General features: G+C 49.1%; 1 pseudogene; it reads right to left on the reverse strand.

Annotated features, from left to right (window-relative positions):
- Positions 1 to 6,319: 6,319 nt before the first annotated feature.
- Positions 6,320 to 6,438, reverse strand: LOC146060826 (5S ribosomal RNA; annotated as a pseudogene).
- Positions 6,439 to 6,778: the final 340 nt, after the last annotated feature.

A 6,778-nucleotide genomic window follows, 5' to 3' on the forward strand; every position in this document is an offset into this window, starting at 1 on the left:
GGCATGCGGTATCTGTAGGGGTGGTTTGAGATGTCGGTTGGCGGCCGCCTGTTTTGTGTCCGAAATGAGCGGTGCTTTAGTCGATCGTGCGGTAGTAGCACCGCTCATTTTTGGTGCACACCCCCGTGTACGCCCATATTTACGCCCATTTTCCCTCATTATTTCGGCCGCTCCCATCAACACGCCCCTATGCCGCCCCCATTACCCGTACACTCGCGTACAGGTTTTTTCGCACGTTGAGACCCGGCCGTAAGCGTTGTGGAGTGTTCGCGCCGGCGCATTAGCGTATCTGCACATGCGCAGATCATGAAAAACACCGGGACGTACGCGTACGGCCCGGCCGCTCCAACCAGAATAAGGCCCATTATGTGTGCCTAGGCAAGATATTGGGGTCTAACCATACCACCAAGTTTGCCTAGCCCCACTGCAGAGGACAAAGCCATGGCAAACAAGAAGAGCTGGATAGGAACAGCAATAGACCACACCAATATGAAGAAGCTAATTTTGCTGTGGCTGCTGGGGAGTGTGGGTGGGGGAGAAAGTCATGGTTCTGTGGTGTGGGCATTGAGGGGTTGAGGTGGACATGGAAGGTGCTTGGGGAGGGGGAGAGTACTGTTGGGTGGCCATTGAAAGTACTGGGGTGTGGACATGGAATGAGGAGTACTGTGAGGTGGTGTTTGGAGGTAGTGAGCGCATTGAGGTGGACTTTGAAGGGGCCGTAAAGTGCTCTGCAAACAGGGTAGAACTGTGTGGGTGACAATGAATGGAGGAAGGGGGGGTTAGAAATATGGTGAGTGTTGTGGCGGGGGGGGGGCAGTGAAAGATTGGCGTATCATGTGGAGGCAGCATGTAGGCTGAGATGGAGTCATTGAGGGAGAAGTCATTAAAAAGAGAATACTATCAAGTTGGTTAGTGAGTGCATTGAGGTGGGCAGTGAGTGGTATCAGGGGACAGGTACTAGTTTCATTGTGTGCTGTGGGGGCAGTGAGTGAAATGTTAGGGGATCAGTGAGTGCTGCAAGGTCAATTTGTGCCGAGATAGCCTCAGTGTTATATTTGAGGAAAAAGCGTTGAGAGCGCTGTGGAGGGGAAGTGCTTAGAATACCAACAGTGGCATCCCAATGGTCAGAATCCTGTTAGTAAGTACTGAGGATATGCAGGGCCAGATTTCCCATTAGGCCCGTGAGGCACGGGCCTATGGGCGGCACCTGCTGGGGGCGGCAAGGCATCCCCCCCTCCTTGCGTGGAGCAGGGTTAGTGATTTACCTGAAGGCGAGGTCGCCCGGTGGGTAGTGGAGATTACTGGGGGCAAGGACGGCCTTCCATTACGCTGGCCGGGTACGTGGCAGCTGAGAACTGAGGCGAGCAGCCGTGGAGAGGAGCGGCGCAAGTACCCACGTCACAGCAGTGACAGCGCCGGAGAATAGAGCAGCAGCCGCAGAGGTGATCAACACCTGGGGCACAGGAGAGAGTCGGCCGTGGAGCAGATCAGCGGCAACCAGACAGCAGCAGCGGAACCGGAGCAGGAAAGCAGATCCAGTGGTGGCTGGGGAGCTATTGAGTCGGGAGGCCGGCGCCATTGAATGGGATACCCGCCGATGGTAAGAATGAGACCCCTTCCTTTCCCCACCCTCTCTGCTTCCACTTGTTACCTCTCCCCCTCTCACTCCAGTTTGATCATCCCCATTTACCCCCTGTCAGCTCACCCAGTCACCTCCCTGTCAGCTTGCCCCCCCCCCCATCACCTCACCCCCTTACAGCCCCAAAAAATTTGTTGCCTAGGGGCGGCCTGGCACTAAAATCCGTCACTGGGTGGTTAGGATTAGGCTGAAAGGGAGGGGGTATAAAGTTTGGGCTGTGGGGGGATGGTTAGGATTGCAGGAGAAGAGCTGCCTGCATTTTCTTGGGAGCTCCTAGAAAACATTGATGTGATGCCCACAAATGGCTGCTAGCTGTCAAGAAGCCAGTGAACAGCCTATGATCACATGCCATCGCTGGTTGTGATCGCATGGAGGGCTAGCCCCTGCTTACTGTGAACCATGCAAATTTGCAGCCCAGCGAATGGGGTTGAATTAGCACCTATGTCTGTGCACTCACACAACAAACCGCTTGTTGGAGTGCTTGAGCTCTTCACTTGGTCGCCTGTGTTCCCTAGACTGCACTGTGCATGCTCTAGAGAATCCCATAGTGTTAGTGTTAGGTCTGTGCAGGAAGGGACCTGATGACTCAGGTCCTTCCTCCACTGTCTGAGAGTGAGAGTGTGTGACGCTGCCCAAATGGGAAAGGAGCAGAGCAGAGCCTGGTGTGTTCTCCCTTAAGGCTTATACTGGAGAATATCAGACTGCACGGATGTGAACGGAACTTTACTTAAACTGCACCTCAAAAACACAGAAGGTTATGGTGGCATATATCCTGGAAGTACAGGAGGGCATTGGGGTGGAAAGGCGGAGTATGTGTCTAGCAAGTACAAAAAACTCAGAAACTCCCTAGTGTTCTGGCCCTGGACACATGCTCCAAATGCCTTGCCCTAGATACCTTCCTGATGGACAGACAGTAGTGGCATTTCAAATTTAGCACCTGTTGTGAATCAAGTGAAGGCAGCCAATCTGAAATGGCCTGGCAACAAATTTGAAATGGCACTGCTGTCTGATGGTGGCATGGGCACTCTCTCTGTGACCCCTTGATGATGGCCCTGACCCTAGGTGTCTGCCTGTACCACCTGGTGGATAATCCAGCATTAGCTAACTAATTAACTAATCATCTCATAGAGGTGATGTCCCGCCAAGGACCACTAGAGGATACTCCTCACTCCACACAAAATAGTCCTTTGTGTGCTAAAAGATGACATAACAGAAAGTGAAAGCAATTTCTGCAGAGACACTGATCTGTTTTTTTACTTGCTGGATATGGAGAGAAGGAGCTGTGAAGACAGAGATTGGAGTATGAGCAGCTAGGGACTGGAGGTGGGGTGGAGAAAAAGGTCACAGCTCAAAGTGAAAGTAGAAACTATCCCAATTTAAAGTAAAGCTACATTGCAAAAGCAGTACATTTTATGGGTTTTTAACTAGTAGTGACATATTAAAGGATCCTGGGGTGCATCCAGGTAAGTTGATCTCAATAGGTATAGCATACCTCCCAAAATCTGTGTCTCACTAATCAGGACACTCCCGCGCCGGAGTCCAAAAAAGCTGGCGTGGCCTATAGAAAGGGGGTGTGGCCACATTGATGTCGTGTCCTCAGGCCACGTCCCCATTTTTCGCCCCTCTGCATTGCCCCCCACCACAGGACACTGGCGGCCCGAGGCCGGACGTTTCCACGGAAAGCAGGACAGTTGGGAGGTATGAATAGGTAGGAATAGCAGAGTAGAAACACCTTGTTGTCTCTATGTTGTGTTATTGTGTAGGATGAAAGTCTTTCTTGCTGGCCTTTTGCTAGTGCTGGTGCAATTTGTTTATCTTTACTTTTTCAATACAAGGCCCATACAAATCTCAATTGTATTGTGTATTTTCTGACTGGTTTCAGAATTATTTTGTTTGTAACCATCAGTTCAATGTTTATAGGCCGTAACATTGGGGAAGATTCTCTAGTCTAAACTAGAAATGCGGTAAAAACCCCGTTATCGGGTTACTGCGGGGGGGGGGGGGGGAGCCATCACCAGAAAAATCTGGTGATGCCCCATAGAAGCCTATGGGCTTCTAACTTGACCCCCCGCCACCCCACTGCCGCTCCGCACCGACCCCCCCCCCTCACCTGTGTCCAGGCAGCACAGGACTGTGCTGCCCGGACCTGTGACCTCCTCCTCCTCCTTGCACTATGATCCTTTTCCGGGTGCAGGGAGGAGGAGAGCCCAGCGCAGGAGAGCCCAGCGCAGCAGCGCCGGGTAAGGGATGGAGGGGAGAGCCGCCGCCCCCCCCCCCACCCTTTTAAACACACAGATGGACAGATAGACGAGGGAGGCATGGACAGACATATGGATGGACAGAGTACCATATAGGGGCATAGATGGACAGACTGGAGTGGCATAGACAGACGGACAGACAAAAAAGGGCGGGCATAGACGGAAGGATTGAAGGAGCATACATAGATGGGAGGGGACATGGACGGACGGATGGAAGGAGCATAGATGGCTGGATAGGAAGGAGCATAGATGGATGGATGGGAGGAAGCATAGACAGATGGAAGGTGTATAGACGGATGGATGGGAGAGAGCATAGATGGACAGATTAGGGGCATAGATGGACAGAAGGAGCATACAAATGTAGACGGGTAAAAATGTAGGAACAGGAGGGGGACTGACAAACGAACCATAGACAGATAGATGGACAGGAGAGGGCATAGAAAGACAGACAGATGGAAGGAGCATAGACAGATGGATGGGAGGGACATAGATGGATGGGAGAGACATAGATGGGTGGGTAGAAGGGTGGGTAGGTGGATGGGTAGGTGGAGGGTATGTGGGGATATCAATGGGTGGATGGATGGATGAGAGGAAGACATAGATTGGTGGAATTGCAGGATGGGGTACAGATGGACAGATAGACAGAGCACTATAGTTTACACAGGAATTCACAAGGCAATTTCTGCAGAGGCTGCAGATTGTAGTAGGAATCTGGCTATGATGTGGATGGAGCTGCTGGAGGAGATACTTTTTTATTATTGCAGCCTCAACTAGCAGCCCTCAGCACTCCTACAGGCCGGACACCCTCCCCAACCCCTCCTCCAGACTGTCCTACCTTGCAGCAGCAGCTTCTCCCCTTGTCATTCTCTTACTCCACCTGCAGCAGCCTCTCTCCAGTCCTCTGCCTTCCCCCTGCAGCGCAGCCATCTCTCCCTTGTAGCTGCAGGAGCTTCTCTCATCTCCTCTCCTCTGGCTCCCCTCAAGTGCTTCAGCAACAGCCTCCGATTGTATTCAGTATTATGTCAGGCGAGGCGGCGCCTGCTGCTGCTGTAGCAGCGCTAGAGATGTGCGGCTGACAGACTAGTGGCGTGTCAGTCAGCCGCGGTGCCGCTGCCGGTTCCAGGGTGCAAATCCATCCTCCTCCACTCTCCACTTCCGGCCTGTGGTAGCAGCAGGAGTATATTTTAAAAAATGTAATAAAACAATGCAGAGGGTGCAGGGGATTGCCACAGGCCCCCCATGCCGACAGACCCCGTAGCAGCTGCATCCCCTGCACCCTCTATAGTTACGCCACTGTTAGTGCATATGTGATAATTATATATGTGGTAGCCGGCGATAGGGGGCGGTAAGGGGGAGCGGATTTTAGAGCATCCCCCCATTATCTGTTATGGCACCCATACATCTGCGACATATCAAAATTTCCTGACTTCCCCCACCAGTGTCAGGGAATCAGGATGACATGTTTAAAAATCTTGGTCAGGATCAACAAACAGGAAAGTTTAACATGAAGAATTCCATAGAATTACATAGAATCCCTTATAGCTTACTGATTATCAATCATCACTGACCATCGGACACAATCGGTAGATTGGTATTTTGAGTAGGTTTTGGAACTAGGGAAATGGCACTTAGCTGTATGGGACTTTTAGTTAAACAAAGAAAAAGGAATTATAATACAAATTGATTCATAATCCAACTGCATAATCATGGCATGTTCATTATAGTCACATTTCTCATCCCTATGCGCAACATCAGGGGAAAATGGCCCATATTGCACTGGTGTATGGAAAACAAGAAAGGGGTTGAAGATCCGCACAGACTGACAATCTGTGTAATATTTGATAGACCAACTTAAAGAACTACACGTCTTGATAAATTCTGGTAGTTTGAGGGGTTGGTGGTGCGCCCAGCGTTTAAATATCAATGGTTAGACCCTGGGTTTTTGTTTGTCAGAAAAAGAAAACCGACAAAAAAAGAAAGAAAAACGCTTTTTGGGCGCACTCTTTTGTAAATGATTAAATTAAATAATTAATACATGACTTTTATTTTAGACTTAATTTAAAATATGGTGGCACAAAGGATTAATTTAAATTAAAGATATTAAAATGTAGTGTGATCCTTGTACTAGTTTAGTTCAAGGAAAATTCGCAGATTGGTCACACCTTTAATATGTCATTTAAGCACTGTTTTTATCAGAGGTACAGTTACCAATGATAGTAGGCAGTGAAATGATTAGGTTCTCCTCAAATGTGTAACAATTAATTCTTAATAGCGTAAGGTAATGTACCTAAATTGGTAATATGAGGAGAGAAGAAAGTTACACAGCCTCAATATGAAATTCTAATTTTTAATAAAACACTCACTCCAGCAGTCATTGTTGCAGGTATTTTATTTGATACGGCGGCCCTTACCCCTAATTTTGATGTTGCCACACCTGGGCTTCCCCGGGGGTCTCCCACCTAGGTACTGACCTGGCCCTCCACTGCTTGGCTTCCAAGTTCGGAGAGGGTTTGGGCAGACCAGTGGGGTATGGTGGCAAAATCGTAGGGTTCAGTGTCCCATCAAATATGGCCTGTTGGGCTGCAAGAGGGGATCACTTCACCAGGCGCAACAGGTAAATTTTATGCAAATGAATTGTGTATATGTGGAAAAATATCGATTGAGGGATTTAAAGGTCCCTGGGTAATTGGACACTGGAACACTAAATGTGATCCTAAAATAACTCTGTTTTTCCTGTAGGTGTATTAATTAGGTGGGAAAAATGATCAAAAATGATCAAAAACGAGGTAGCAGTTGGCTGCTTGCTAGTAGCAGGAATTTGGGAATTATTATTTTTTATTTTTTAAGAATTATTTGGGTATATAGTCAAATGCGATAATTG

The sequence above is a fragment of the Crinia signifera genome, chromosome 2 (assembly GCF_055691185.1).
Source record: "Crinia signifera chromosome 2, ASM5569118v1, whole genome shotgun sequence".
Classification (NCBI taxonomy): domain Eukaryota; kingdom Metazoa; phylum Chordata; class Amphibia; order Anura; family Myobatrachidae; genus Crinia; species Crinia signifera.